The following is a 16,404-nucleotide window of genomic DNA, read 5'->3' on the forward strand; positions in this document are numbered from 1 at the left end:
AGGAGAAAGGCCTCTGGTTTCTTCAGGAAGGTATATTTAAATACCTTTTTCAATTCATTATAGATCATTTCCCAGAAAGCCTTAATCCTAGGGCATGTCCACCAAAGGTGAAAGAATGTACCTTCAGTTTCTTTACATTTCCAACATTTATTATCGGGCAGATGGTAAATTTTTGCAAGCTTGACTGGGGTCATGTACCACCTATATATCATTTTCATAATATTTTCTCTTAAGGCATTACATGCCGTAAATTTCATACCTGTGGTCCACAACTGTTCCCAGTCAGCAAACATAATGTTATGTCCAACATCTTGTGCCCATTTAATCATAGCAGATTTGACCGTCTCATCTTGAGTGTTCCATTTCAACAGCAAGTTATACATCTTTGACAAAATCTTAGTTTTGGATTCTAACAGTTCTGTTTCCAATTTAGATTTTTCCACCTGGAAGCCGACTTTCTTGTCTAAGTTGTAAGCCTCCATTATCTGATAATAATGAAGCCAATCTCGCACTTTATCTTTTAATTTCTCAAAACTCTGCAGTTTCAGTCTATCCCCTTCTTGTTCCAAAATTTCCCAATATTTCGGCCATTTGGCCTCCGTATTGAGCTTTTTCTGAGCTTTTGCTTCCATTGGTGACAACCACCTTGGGGTTTTATTCTCCAATAAATCCTTATATCTAATCCAATCATTAAACAATGCTTTCCTGACAATATGGTTTTTAAATGCTTTATGTACTTTAACCTTGTCATACCACAAATATGCATGCCACCCAAAAACTTTGTTAAAGCCCTCTAAATCCAAAATGTCTGTGTTCTCAAGAAGCAGCCAGTCTTTCAGCCAGCAGAACGCTGCTGATTCATAATAAAGTTTAAAGTCTGGCAGGGCAAATCCACCCCTTTCCTTTGTATCAGTTAATATCTTAAATTTTATTCTGGGCTTCTTGCCCTGCCAGACAAATCTAGAAATATCTTTCTGCCACTTCTTGAAACAGTCCATCTTGTCCACAATTTGCAATGTTTGAAACAAAAACAACATTCTAGGCAATACATTCATCTTTATAACTGCAATTCGCCCCAACAAGGAAAGCTTCAAATTTGACCAAATTTCTAAATCTTTTTTCACTTCCGTCCAACATTTTTCATAGTTATCTTTAAACAAATTCCCATTTTTAGCTGTCATGTTAATCCCCAGGTATTTCACTTTCTTAACCACAGTCAAACCTGTTTCATTCTGAAACTTCTCTCTTTCAGTCAATGTTAAATTTTTCTCTAAAACCTTGGTTTTTGACTTGTTCAATTTGAATCCTGCCACCTGACCAAACTCTTGAATTAGTTCTAAAACTCTTTTAGTACTAGATTCTGGCTCCTGTAGCGTCAAAACTAGGTCATCTGCAAATGCTCTCAGTTTATACTGTTTAACTCCGACCTGTATCCCTTTAACCAACCGGTCTCTTCTAATCATGTTCAGCAGGACCTCCAGGACCGATATAAAAAGCAATGGGGAAATTGGGCACCCCTGTCGTGTCCCTTTTTCTATCTTAAATTGTTCCGTAACCACATTATTTACAATTAATTTGGCCTTTTGTTCAGAATATATTGCACCTATACCATTTTCAAAACCTTGGCCTACCCCCATACCCTGTAAGTTCTTTTTCATAAAACTCCAAGAAATATTGTCAAAAGCTTTCTCCGCATCCACAAATATCAGAACTGCTTTAGTATTTATATTCACTTCTAGCTTTTCCAAAATGTCAATTATATTCCTCAGATTATCAGATAGATGTCTTCCCGGTAGAAAGCCCACTTGGTCCTTATGAATCTCTTCAATCAATACTTTTTTCAGTCTCTTAGCCAATATATCAGCAAAAATTTTGTAATCCACATTTAATAAGGATATGGGACGGTAGTTCTTAAGTTGAGTCTTTTCAGTCTCTGTTTTCGGTATAAGTGTAATATAAGCCTCTTTCCACGATTCTGGTGCCCTTTTCCCTTCCAAGATTTCATTGCAGACTTCCTTCAAAGGTTGTAGTAACCACTCTTTCAAAGATCTGTAATATCTGGAAGTCAGACCATCCGGTCCTGGAGACTTGCCTAATTGCATATTTTGAATGGCACCTTCTATCTCCTGGTCAGTTATTTTGCCATTCAACATTAGTTTACTTTCTTGTGAGATTTTTTGTAATCCATTTCTTTTCAAAAATCGGTCAATGTCCATTTCATTCTGTGGCCCTTGTGCATATAATTGTTTGAAATACTTCTGGAAGCAATTTCTAATCTCAATTGGATTATGTATGTCTTTTCCTTCTACTTCCAAATTTGTAATGGTATTTAGTTTTTGTCTTTTTTTCAATTGCCAAGCCAATAGTTTCCCACATTTATTCGCTGATTCAAATGTCTTCTGTCTCATTTGTTTAATTTTCCATTCTATTTCCTGATTCATCAATTCCATATATTGTACTTGATATAATTTTATTTCTCTCAAGATCTCCTGCGACTTTGGCTTTACTTTCAGTTTTTTCTCCCCTTCTTTTATTTTCTCCAAAATTTTATCTTTTTTCTCATTTTGGCTTCTCTTCTTTATTGCGTTCTGCTGTATCAAAAACCCTCTCATCACAGCTTTGCTTGCATCCCAGATTACTCTTTTTTCAACGTTGGTAGTCATATTTATTTCAAAGTAGTCTCTCAAAGTTTTTTGGGCCTTTTTATATACTTCTTCATCTCTAAATAAGGTGTCATTCATCCTCCATCTAAAGGAGCCGGTTGTTGTTTGCTTCATCTCCATCTTTACAGCGTTATGGTCGGAGCAAGTTTTAGGGCAGATTTCCACTTTCTTTATCTTTGGTGCCATTCCTCTAGTAATCCAAATTTGGTCAATTCTAGTCCATGTCATCTTAGCTTCAGAGAAGAAGGTTCCCTCTCTCCCCAGGGGGTTCTTAGTTCTCCAGATATCAATCAAGTCCATATTGTCAGTCAATTCAAAGAAAGTTTTTGGTAGTCTACCATCTTTGGTGACTACCTGTTTTTGTGCCTTGTCCATGTTTGTGGATACTACTCCATTCATATCCCCCATCAGAATTATATTATAGTCCATATAGTCCAGAAGGATTTCATGCAACTTCTTAAAGAATTCAGATTTCCCCTCGTTCGGTGCATACACCCCTACAATCAAAAATTTCTCTCCTTGAAATTGAATTTCAATTGCCAAATATCTTCCTTGTTCATCTTTAAAAATTAATTTCGGTAGAAGTTTCTCCTTTGCATATATCACCACTCCTCTCTTTTTGACTTTATCAGACGAAATAAACTCTTGTCCCAATCTCTTGTTGATAAGTATTTTCCTGTGTAGCCTCATTACATGTGTTTCCTGTAAACAAATCAAGTCCAATTGTTCTTTTCTTAATATATGGAAAACACATTTTCTCTTCCGAGGGGAGTTAAGTCCATTACAATTCCAACTTAGAAGTTGCAGAGCCATGATGAGTTACTTAGTTTTCCCTCCAACTGCACCGAGTTGTTGTTCTTCTTCTGTCAGTGGTGTGTCTTTCCCTGGGCCCAGGAGTCCAAATGATAAGTTTGCTATATCTAAAATTCCTTTTCCTGATGCAATTGGCTCTTCACCAGATTCCACTTCCTTCTGTAAATCCTCTTCGTGATCTTTCAAAAACTTGTCTTTATCACTCACTGTCCTTATTCTTATTTTCCTTCCTTTGTATTTAAAAGATAGACCTTGGGGGAATTCCCACCTGAAGAGTATTCTATTTCTTTTCAAAAGAACGACAAGATCTCTGTAATAAGGCCTTACATCCAAAATGTATTTGGGTATATCCTTAAAGATCTCCACAAATGACTCTTCAATTTCCAAAGTTCTTTGGTAGTGCAGATTCAAAATTTTGTGTCTTTCTTCTTTTGTTCTTAAGGTGATCAAACAGTCTCTTGCCTTGTTCTTTCTTTGTCTTTTACCAAGTCTAAATGCACTCACTATCTTGAATTCTTCGTTCCCCAGGTCCTGTTGCCAAAAATCTGTAAATTCCTTTGTAAGTGTAAAGGGAATTGGGGGTTGCTTGTGCGTAAAGGGTGCTGCAGCTCTAGGCAACGTTGCCTGGCTAAACCTTTCCCTGGCTGGACAGCCCTTTCTCCATGGCTGTGTCAGTCGCTGGCAGAATCCGTCAGTGGGCGTTTTCTGAACTTCTTCCAACATAGAAGCTCTTTGACCCCAAGTCTCCTCCTAGCCTCCCTGCGCGGAAGTCTCCTGCGCAGAGTGGGCGTGCCCAACGGAGGTCCTGGGCTCTCCCCGCTGGTCTCTGTGGAAGAGTCTTGGAGCCCTCTCTCCGCAGTCCCCCCTTGCTTCCTGGTGTCACTCCTATTTCCTTCCTCAAAGGAAGTTTTCTCTCTCTCCCTGCTGGTCCCTTCTCCTGCATCGTTGGGGAGCCTTACCTCCACTCTAGGCTCCGATGGCAGTTCCCTGACAGTAAGGAAGTCTGCCAGGTTGTCTTTCTCACTTTCAGGTACTGCTCTGATTCTTAAATTTCTCTCCTTTCCTTGTAGTTCAATCATAGACAGTGTCAGATCGTGGTCCTCTAGTTTCTTATATACCGGTGGTATCTTCTCCTGGGTGGCAATTGCAATTTCCTTTGCTTTCTCTGCTATCTTTCGAGTCGAGGCCGATTCCTCTAATAGTTTTTCAATGGACTGTGTATTAGAATTCACCTTCTTTCCCAGTTCATTAATGCTTGTAGTGTTCAAGTCAATTTTTGCTGAGGCCTCAACTACTTGTTTATTTGTTTCTGCTACTTGTTTATTTGTCTCAGCTACCTGTTTAGTTAAATTTTCCAAAGATTCATTAATTTTGCCGAGTGCCTGAGCCAATACATCTTCAGATGACATAACTTTTGGTTTTACTTGCAAAGCAGCAGCTCCTACTGTGCCTGCTGCTCCAGATGTTAAAGCCCTTCTCTGATGTGTAGTATCAGTCTTGTATTGTCTGCCGGACCTGGTAGTTTTTTCCTGTGCCAGCTCTATCTTCCCTTTCTCATTTGCCATAACACTCTCACGTAAAACCCAAGGTCAGTCTCACGCCTGGTAGATTTGTTTTGAAAAGGAATTTTCCAAGGCTTGGTTACTTAGTGGCTTAATTGTTGTTACAACATAGTCTCCTCTAGGGGGACACACTTCCAACTTCACTTTGCAACTTTTTAAAAAAACAAATATGGTCCTTATATGTCCCCCATATCCCTTAAAAGCCACAGTTTCAATGTTCTTAAAAGTTACTTTATAGTCAAAAGCAGTTCTAGAAACACTGTATCTTTCGCAGAGTTATTTCAGGATTCTTTACCCTTGACGTGCTGAAAGTCTTCCCACTGATCGGCTTTCCCTGTCATAGGCAGTCCGTTCCCAGGTTTTAGAGGCAGCGGATATATCTTTACTTCCCCCTTTTCTTGCAGGTAGATAATGCTCAAACTTCTCCCCCTCCGCTCCTGCAAACAGGAGGGGAACCGCTTTTTTGATGTTGGATTTTAAGCCTTTAGATAACGTCTTTCAAAGTTACAGCTTTATAGTCTCTTTGCTTTGATCTATTTACAAGCCAGAAAGGCAGACTTCCTGTTTATACCTTGCCCGTTTCGGTGCCAAAATTGTTCAAAATTTTCTCCAATTAAATCGCTTAAACCTACTCACGGGTAGTTGCTTTAGAGTCCAATTGTCCAGAAAGAAATCAGCGCTCTCCGACAATGGCCGTGTGGCTTCACTCCGCGGAAAGGGTAGTCGACTCTCAGCCCCGCGCTGCTCACCCCGTCCCGTTCCGAAGCCTTTAAAAAGGCTCCTTCGCAGTTTGCGGGGGGGCACAAATGGTGCCCGCCGAGTCTCCAAGTTCACAGGCTTCACCGCCTGTGATTTTTTAGGGTCCCCGCTTCGCCGCAGCGGCAAGACCCAGTCCCGCGGAGCCGATTCCCTCCGGAGCTCAGAAGGAATCCGCCATTAGTCGCTGGCGCTGACCGGAAGTCTCTCTGGAAACTGCTCTGGGTGCCTTTCTTTAGCTGAACGACAGGGTTTAAAAAAGCGCTTTAAGCAAACTTGTTTTCTTTTTAAAGAAACCTAGAAATGATGGAGAAAAGAAAAGGGGATTTGAGTCTGCGAACAGAGAGGAATAAAAGGCAGGTAATCAGAAGAGAAAGGGATGCGGATGGTGCTGTGGGTTAAACCACAGAGCCTAGGACTTGCCGATCAGAAGGTTGGCGGTTCGAATCCCCGCGACAGGGTGAGCTCCCGTTGCTCGGTCCCTGCTCCTGCCAACCTAGCAGTTCGAAAGCACGTCAAAGTGCAAGTAGATAAATAGGTACCGCTCCGGCGGGAAGGTAAACGGCGTTTCTGTGCACTGCACTGGTTTGCCAGAAGTGGCTTAGTCATGCTGGCCACATGACCCGGAAGCTGTACGCTGGCTTCTTCGGCCAATAAAGCAAGATGAGTGCCGCAACCCCCAGAGTAGGTCATGACTGGACCTAATGGTCACGGGTAAAAAACACACACACAAAAAAAAGAGAAGTGAAAACGTCAGGGGGGAGAAGCAGGAGACAAGGGGGGAAACAGAAACAGGGGGTTGTATATAATAGTAACAACAACAACAACAACAAAACAAACAACAACAACAACAACAATAATTTATTTATACCCCGCCCATCTGGCTGGTTCCCCAGCCACTCTGGGCGGCTTCCAACAGAATATTAAAATACAATAACCTATTAAACATTAAAAGCTTCCCTAAACAAGGCTGCCTTCAGATGTCTTCTAGAAGTCTGGTAGTTGTTTTTCTTTTTGACATCTTGTGGGAGGGCATTCCACAGGGCAGGTGCCAATACCGAGAAAGCCCTCTTCCTGGTTCCCTGTAACGTGGCGAGGGAACTGCCAGAAGGCCTTCGGCACTGGACCTCAGTGTCCGGGCAGAACAATGGGGGTGGAGACGCTCCTAAGTTCTACTCAAAGTAGATGCATTGAAATCAATGGCCTTGAGTTGGTCATGCCTCTCCATTGAATTGGGTATACTCTGCATAGGAGTAACACTGAATACAACTCATCCAGAGATGACTTACAATGAACAAGGTAGTAAGGCAGATGTTGTGGACTACCACTCCGATAAGCCTCAGCTGACATGGCCAAGAGTCAGGGATAATGGAAGTTGTAGTCCAGAACATACCCACTGCCTTGTGGGATATCTCTGGGAGAAGAAAAGGCTTAGAGTTATACCCTAGACAAATCCAGAGTGGAGTCCCTAAGATGGTTGGATGGCACCTTGTAGGCCTCCTGCTGGCAATTCCTGCAGCCTAGCTGGTGCCAAATGTATTGCTCTGCTTTCCTTTGGACCACCCACAATCCCACGATGTGGGATGCAGTTGGCGCGGTGGTCTAAACCACTGAGCCTGTTGGGCTTGCCAATCAGAAGGTTGGCAGTTCAAATCCCCGCAACGGAGTGAGCTCCCATTGCTCTTTCCCAGCTCCTGCCAAGCTAGCAGTTTGAAAGCATACCAGTGCAAGTAGATAAATAGGTACCACTGTGACGTTTCTGTGCACTCTGGCTTCCGTCACGATGTCCAGTTGCGCCAGAAGCGTTTTAGTCCTGCTGGCCACATGACCCAGAAAGCTGTCTGTGGACAAACGCTGGCTCCCTTGGCCTGAAAGTGAGATGAACCCCATAGTCGCCTTTCACTGGACTTCACCGTCCAGGGGTCCTTTACCTTTTTACCTTTGGGCCACATCAGCAAGGCTGAGAGGAGGGTCTTGTCATCTGGGCGGCCCAGGACCTCCATACACACTGCCCAGGCTTGTGCCCCAGGGATTTCAGTTCAGTGCTGCTAATGTAGCAAAAACAATGTGGGAAGTAGCTGTTACAAGTTCCCGGTCTCTGCAGCCACAGCAGGTGCTGTGATTCTGCAGCAATTTGACTTCAGCCCAAAAGTGAACTCCATTTTCTCTCCAGACAGACGGATGTCAACAGCAACAGTCCAGAGTATCTGGACTGTTTGCTGGAGTGAAGGAAGCCCCTATAGTAATTATGTCATTACTATAAGGGAATGAAGACTGAATGTACACTGAATGCTTTTTTTTGGAGAAAACTTTGTAAGTCTGTGATAAAGTTTGGGGGCAAGCATATGGGGCCAGGTTAGGGTTTCCAGACCCCTGGGGCTGACCTGAAATTTGTATCCAGGTGGCAAGGAGAGGGTCTGCATCTGCAGGTAGGTGAGAATGCCTCCAGGGTTCAGTGGTCAGAAGGTGTGCAGAGAGGAAGAATCACCAGGGCCCGCCCACAAAGCGCTTTACAAAAAACACAAAGTGATTAAATTATTTGTAGAAACGATTAAAACATCCAGAAAATTAAAACCAGCAAAAAGCTAAAAACATACCTGCATTCTTGATAAATGGGTAGGCTTATCTACGCATAAGGGACGCGGGTGGTGCTGTGGGTTAAACCACAGAGCGTAGGACTTGCCAATCAGAAGGTCAGTGGTTTGAATCCCTGCCATGGTGTGAGCTCCTGTTGCTCGGTCCCTGCTCCTGCCAACCTAGCAGTTCGAAAGCACGTCAAAGTGCAAGTAGATAAATAGGTACTGCTCCGGCGGGAAGGTAAACGGCGTTTCTGTGCGCTGCTCTGGTTTGCCAGAAGTGGCTTAGTCATGCTGGCCACATGACCCGGAAGCTGTACGCTGGCTCCCTCAGCCAGTAAAGCGAGATGAGCGCCGCAACCCCAGAGTCGGTCACAACTGGAACTAATGGTCAGGGGTCCCTTTACCTTTACCGTTACCATTACTGTTACCTTTACCTTTTCTACGCAAAATATTTTTAAATAGGTGATGAAAAGTGCAACGTGAAGGCGCTGCATGATATCAATAGGTAGGGAGTTCCAAAGTTCAAGTGCCGCCACACTTAAATATTAATTTATTCCAGATGTGGGACAGGTATTACATGGCATATATGGGATAAGGCAATCTCACAGATAAACTGATGCCAAGGTGTTAACAATGGCTTGACAAGCCATCCTTCACAGGTGCTTTACAGGCGTCTGTGGCCATGCCTATGTTGTTCTCACACACAGGTCACCTCCAGACTGTAAATTTATGTTTGTGTGGGATTAAAGCTTTCTGTCACCCTGGGGCTACAAATGTATTTTAAAAAAAGAATTGGGCAGTTTGGAAAGTGACAGGAAATACATTGGAAAACACAGAAGGAACAAACAATTAATGGGCAGACATGTAGAAACCTTGCAAGTGAGTGAGGATAAATGCTGATTGTTGTAAATCCTCACTGAATCCTCAGCAAAGGCCTGTGGTTTATGGAAATTAAAGGCCAGGATGTATGGCCTTTAATGAACAGGTCATCTGGAGGAGCTCAGTGAGGTGTCAAAACCCGCATAGAAATCTTATGTAAATTTATTTATTTGATTAATTAGGTGGATGTGAAAATGTGAAGAACTGAAATTAAGACTAAGAAAAGGAGAGTGCTGGCGAACCAAAATGGACAGATTTTCCCACATGTGTGGCAGCAAATGACCTTCCTCTGGGCCCACACTCGAGCTGCAGAAAACTTTGCAAAATGGTTAATCCAAACCCCCACCCCCGGGCTTCGCCGTTGCTTTTTAAGTCTTTTTAAAGTCTTTTAAAGTCTTTTTAAAGTCTCTTGGTCGGTTAAGGACCTCAGTGCCCCAGGTGGCCACAAGAGGGAGACGCAGCACCACGCCTCAACTTGAGCATCGCTTGACATCGTGGAAAGTCTTTTGCCGCATAGAACCCCATGCGTCTTCTGCACATGAACCTCCTACGGTGCAAAACACCACATCCAAAATGTGACTCCCCTAAAACTTCCCAGATGATATACACAGTGCTTTAACTTGTGCATTACTTTCCAGGCGTTCAGAGAAAACTGACCTTTGGGTGCAAGAAGACAATATCTAGGCAGTGGCGTAGCGTAGGGGGTGCAGGGGGGGCCGGCCGCACCGGGTGCAAGATCTGGGGGGCACGCGCTCGCACTTGCAGTGCTAAAATCAGTGCTAAAATCCACAGGTTAGGGGGCGCAAATTACTTGCCTTGCCCCGGGTGCTGACAACCCACGCTACGCCACTGTATCTAGGGGTGCTGAGTGTGTGTTTGATGCTTTGGGGGCTTGCCACTGTTTTTTACTGGCCCGGCCGCTGTGCTTTTAAGAGTATTGTATTTTAATATTCTGTTGAAAGCCGCCCAGAGTGGCTGGGGAAAGCCAGGCAGATGGGCGGGGTATAAATAATAAATTATTATAGCCCAGCAAACAGAAAATGCACAGGATTAATTTTTATGCTACTTATCCACCCACTCAAATAAAACATTGACCTGCTCTCTCTGTGTGTGAGAGAGAGGCAGAGAGTTTCAGGCCAGTTAAAAAACATTGGCACCCCTGCCCTTGGAATAGCGTTGGCCTCCTGTCTGTGCTTACACCAGAGGTGGTGAACTCCAGCACATGAGCCAAATTCGGCCCCCAGACCTCTCTACCGGGGCCCTCAGGACTCTCTCCAAGAATCATAGTGCTGGAAGGGACCCTGAGGATCATCTAGTCCAACCCCCTGCAATGCAAGAATCATACAGGAATTGATCCTGGAAACCTTAGCGTTATCAGCACCACACTGAGCTCAAGGTCGCGGGTTGGGCAAAAGATTCCTGCATTGCTGGGGGTTGAGCTAGATGACTCTCGTTGTGCCTTACATCTCTGCAATTCCATGATTTATGCTCCAAGGTGCAGTATTAATCCTAAAAATTAATCCTACATAGGGTTTCCATAGGATGACTACTAAATGAAAAACTCTGATTTATTTTTTTTACATTTGTTCTTAGCCAAAAAGGCTGAGATGCTATTGGAAACTTCTTATTTTATTTTGGTAAAGACTCATGATGCACAACTGAGGTACCCACTGCAGTTTCTGCATTCTAGTCCTCAGCATATTTCTATTCTGGGAGAAGCCTAGAAACAGAAACAGACTAGGAACTAGAGAACAGGCCTCGCATGTAAGCGCTCTGTAGGTTTGGTCAGTCTCAGCAGCAACAGTTTCACTGTGACACGCTTGGGATAGCCTGGCCACCCGCCTGTGGGTCCCGATCCACTGGTTGAAGACCTGTGGCTTACGGAAATTAAAAGCCAGGATGCATGCTCAATGAACAGGTCGACTGCAGGAGCTCTGGAAGGTGTCGAAGCCTCCAGAGAAAGGGCCCAGGAATCAGCATGAGATCCAGCAAAGACCGAGTTTAAGGCAGTGAGAGATTTTACTTTCTTGGGCTCCATAATCACTGCAGATGGTGACAGCAGTCACGAAATTAAAAGATGCCTGCTTCTTGGGAGAAAAGCAATAACAAACCTAGTCAGCATCTTAAAAAGCAGAGACATCACCTTGCCAACAAAGGTCCGTATAGTTCAAGCTATGGTTTTCCCAGTAGTGATGTATGGAAGTGAGAGCTGGACCATAAAGAAGGCTGATCGCCAAAGAACTGATGCTTTTGAATTATGGTGCTGGAGGAGACTCTTGAGAGTCCCATGGACTGCAAGAAGATCAAACCTCTCCATTCTTAAGGAAATCAGCCCTGAGTGCTCACAAGAAGGACAGATCCTGAAGCTGAGGCTCCAATACTTTGGCCACCTCATGAGAAGAGAAGACTCCCTGGAAAAGACCCTGATGTTGGGAAAGATTGAGGGCCCAAGGAGAAGGGGACGACAGAGGACGAGATGGTTGGACAGTATTCTCGAAGCTCCCAGCATGAGTTTGACCAAACTGCGGGAGGCAGTGGAAGACAGGAGTGCCTGGTGTGCTTTGGTCCATGGGGTCACGAAGAGTGGACACGACTAAACAACTAAACAACAACAAAACTAGATAAGAATTATCCCAGTCCAAATATTGGGGAGGGAAGAACAATAATTGCTGGGTTTATCCCGCAGAGCGGGAGGGGAGAGGAGCAATCTAACAATAAGGCCCACAGGGGAAAATTTTTTTCATCACCTCTGCATCATTCGCTTGCAGTTTAACTGCCTCATTTATCAAGGCAAAGTGTAAATATTTGCCAAGTACATAGTTGTGTTCATTGCCTCTATTTTTTAAAAAAAAAGCTCAGGAGAAAGACAAAATTAGAATCGCAGCCAGTTAAACAAGCAAACACACAAAACGGGGACTGCTGGGTCAGACTGAGGAACAATGCACTCACACATTTCATTTCCACAAGTCACTGGCCAGATATTTCTGAGAAGCCAACTGTGTGCTTGAGGCACCAGGCCTCAATATTTAGAAGCCCTATCCTGTGTGGGAGCATGCAATAATTCAGGAAATACTGTGCACATTATGCATTTCAGAAAATTTATGTACCATTTGGTTGTGTAATAAAAAATTTAAGGTCTTATATATATAATAAATGTTCATAAATGTACCAACCAAGCACGTACATAGATATGTGGACCACATGTCTGGAGCAGCACAGGAAGACCGTCCTGAAACCATTTTGACTCCCAAACTGACCAAATGTTTTCTCTGCAAGGAAGGAGGGCATGAGGGAACCTTCCCGTTGTCTCAGGAATTGGATAATCACCATCTCAAAGGAATGGCCAGACTACCAGGAAAGGCAATCAGATAAGGCATTATCAGATAACCTGGCAGACAGGAAAAAGAACATTCAAATTTCTGTTGTAGATTGCATTTTCTGTGATGTAGGTACGATGTTTGTGAGGGGTGGTCTTGGGTTACACCCCTTCTGTGATGATGTATGTATGATATATGGAGGGGTGGTCTTGCCCAGGGAAGGCAATTTAAAATGCCTATATAAGGGCAGGCACACCTTTGTTCTGGGTCCTCCTCCTTTCTCCTGCGTGTGAGGGGAGCACCCTGTTGCAACAGTTCAATAAAGATCAGGCTTACTAGCTGCTTTGCTTCTCAATATTCTCTGGTTGGCCTCTGTTATTTTCTCCTACTGATGGAGAACCTACAAAGGACTTTATAAGGGCTCTTGTATCCCCCATAAGGGAATAAGGGCAGATTTTGTTTACGACAGTTGTAAAAACAAAACAAAACAGAAAGCCAAGCCTCTAAGTGGTTTACAAAAATACAAAGCAGAATGTTAAAATTCTGGGTAGAAAAATCAATGGTTAAAAACAAGGATATAAAAGCATTCCAAAGATGCGTTGCAATCAATAATAGCTAGAGATAAACACATGGCATGAAGCACATAGAAGAACAGCATGTCAGGGAGGAGGAGGTTGGGCAGGATCCTTGGGAAGCTAGCTTTCTATATAAGACACACCCACCCCAGCTGCTTTGAAGACGAGTCAGTCGTTTTCCAGGTCACTTGGAAGTGGTAGAGCCCAGATTTGGGTCGACAGTCTCACGGAGGATTTGTGCCATGTTACAACCAAGGCTGAAAACAGAGCAGGCACAGCGCTGTGCAAACTGCCTCATTTGCCGGAAGGGTGAATGTCGTTCTCATAACCACTAGGGGCTGCTGTAAGATGCTGTTTGTTTTTCCTTGAGATCTTAGAATCATTCATATCATAGAATTCTAGAGTTGATAGGGCCATGAGGGTCGTCTAATACAACCCCTTGCAATGCAGGAATTTTTTGCCCAAGGTGGGGCTCTAACCCACGACCCTGTGGTTAAGAGCCTCGTGCTCTACTGACTGAGCTGTCCGGCGGCCGAAAGCGAATCTGCATTCTCTGCCCTCAATGGGGATAGTGCAGAAGCAGAGGGCGAAAATGCTGGGAGCCCAACAGGAGGTGGAACCAGAGTCAAAGGCAGGCAGAAGGATAGGCATAGCCAGGTGGAGCCAGCTATAGTTTGTCCCCATCCTCTTTGCTGCTGAGAACAACACTTCTTTGAAGTCTCTCAGCCCCACTCACCTCACAGAGTGTTTGTTGTGGGGGAGGAAGGGAAAGGAGAATGTTAGCCTCTTTGAGACTCCTTAGGGTAGTGATAAAGCGGGATATCAATTCCAAACTCTTCTTCTTCTTCCTTGGGATTCCGGCACCTAGAATTCCTAAAAGAAAAGCTTTGGTTTCTTTTGTTTTTTAAGAAAAAGTTACTTTAAACATTTTTATCAACTCATTATAAATCATTTCCCAAAATTCTTTTACTACCTTACATCTCCACCACATCTGATAAAAGGTGCCTTCTTTTTCCATACATTTCCAACATCCATTTGACCCTCTTTTATACATTTTTGCTAATTTACTGGAGCTCTTTCTGTTTTCAGCAGCAGCAGGCTCCCGGGGTCAGCAGTGTCCAGGGGTGTTTTTGGTCTCAGCAGCTGCCCAAGCATGCCATCTCCCACCCCTGGAGAAAACACAGGTCCTGCAGCCACTGCAAAGAACCTGGATCTGACTTTGTTTTTTTCTCAAATCTGTTCTTTATTACCATCAGGAGCTGGGAATTTTCCTTGCTCCTAATAGAAATGCAAAATGTCTGCGCAGGGTTATAAAGCAGCTGAGAAGTGCTCTTGCATATCTTAAGAGAGAAATGGCTTCTTGTTTGATGACTCAGACTGGACCTCCGCGGACTTTTCTTAAGAAGCTGCAGGTGAGTTTGGAATGGTGTGTGGGTGTACTTTGCCGTGACATTAGAATTCTAGAATTGGAAGGGACCTGGAGGGTCATCTAGTCCAACCGCACCAGATGTGTAGGAATCTTTTGCCTCTAGGAAAGATCCCACGATCTCAGCAGCCGTCGTTCCTTGGGTTGGAGGGGAAATTGGAAACAGCTGGCATTTTAAAGCAAATCTACCTAGTCTGTACTTTCCAAACAATAAGGGAAGAGGAAGACAGTCCAGTTTCGTACTTCTCTGAATTTTGCTGTGCCAACGACTCCAGCCTAAGTTATGAGTGTAAAAGAGCTGCACTGTACTGGGGTAAAGTAGGCCTTAAAATGCATATAAGTAGTGAAAATAATATACAGAAAGGCATTCTGTTTGGGGGAAATTGCTTTGCGACGATACATGTGTGTGGCAGAATTGAATACACAAATGTGTAGATGGGCAGAAGTTTGTACTAAAACGCCTGTGGGTTTTCATGAGGACTTAAAAAAAAAAATTTGCAAATGGACGTGAAAATATGGACAGCTGGAGTTAAGAGTAGAAAAATAGAGAGATGGATAGAAATTGAAATGAACAGATTGGCCCTCTGAATTGAATCCCCCCCCATCCCTTAAAATATCAGTGATTGTCATACACATATGAACACACAACTATATAAAAAAAGCACATAGAAAAAAAGAAAGGGAAAACATAAAAAATAAAAAATAAAAGCACACAAATTCCTAGAATTGTAGAATTCCTAGATGTCACTATTCAGATGACATATTAGTATTCCATGCTTGTGTACATCAAAAGCATTGGCTTAGAGAAGAAATATTCTTGAGGAAGAAATGCGCAGAACATGTGTTGACCAGGTTATCTCAAAATTAATCTGGAGATCAAAAGCTAAGAGACGCAGATGTTGACAAGTTTTAATCTCATTTTTAAAATGTTAATTGTCTTTAAATGGCCTTTAATTGGTTTTAAAAGTTTTTATCGATCATTAAAAAAATTCCTCAGAGGTTTTATGACAATCAAGCAGTGTATATACAATTTTGTAAAATAAACAAGTAGGGAAACATGTGCATATTGGGAGAAACTTGCACTAAAACACTGACCAATTTTCATGTAGGTTTAAAAAGTGAAAACCATAAATTTCTGCATCAAAGGGAGAGCCAGTGTGATGTAACAGTTAAGAGTACCGGACGAGGAGACCCGAGTTCAAATTCTCGCTCGGCCATGAAGCGCATTGGGTGACTTTAAGCCAGTCGCTGCCTCTCAGCCTGACCTACCTTTCAGGGTTGTTGTGAGGGTCAAACAGGGAGGGGAGAACCTCACACCCCACCTTGAGTTCCCTGGAGGAAAGGCTAGCATATAAATGTAACAGATGATAATAATAATAACACAGTGGTACCTCAGGTTAAGTACTTAATTCGTTCCGGAGGTCCGTTCTTAACCTGAAACTGTTCTTAACCTGAAGCACCACTTGAGCTAATGGGGTCTCCTGCTGCCGCTGCGCTGCCGGAGCCCAATTTCTGTTCTTATCCTGAAGCAAAGTTCTTAACCTGAAGCACTATTTCTGGGTTAGCGGAGTGTGTAACCTGAAGCGTATGTAACCCGAGGTACCACTGTAGATGTGAAGAGCTGAATTTTAAGGTTGGGGAAACAAGAGACATGGAAACAAACAGGTCCCTCCATCTCTGTCTCAGAGGCCTTCTGCAAATGGAACTTGGGTCTAGATGGGTTTTCCTCCCTCCAGCTCCAAGCTATTCTTAGCTGCGTGGGTGGCCCAAACAGCCTCTCCACTCTCTGCTTCTAGCTTATTAGCCAGAGTGCCCATTTGGCCAGATGCAGCAA

This window comes from Podarcis raffonei, chromosome 8 (genome assembly GCF_027172205.1).
Source record: "Podarcis raffonei isolate rPodRaf1 chromosome 8, rPodRaf1.pri, whole genome shotgun sequence".
Taxonomy (NCBI): domain Eukaryota; kingdom Metazoa; phylum Chordata; class Lepidosauria; order Squamata; family Lacertidae; genus Podarcis; species Podarcis raffonei.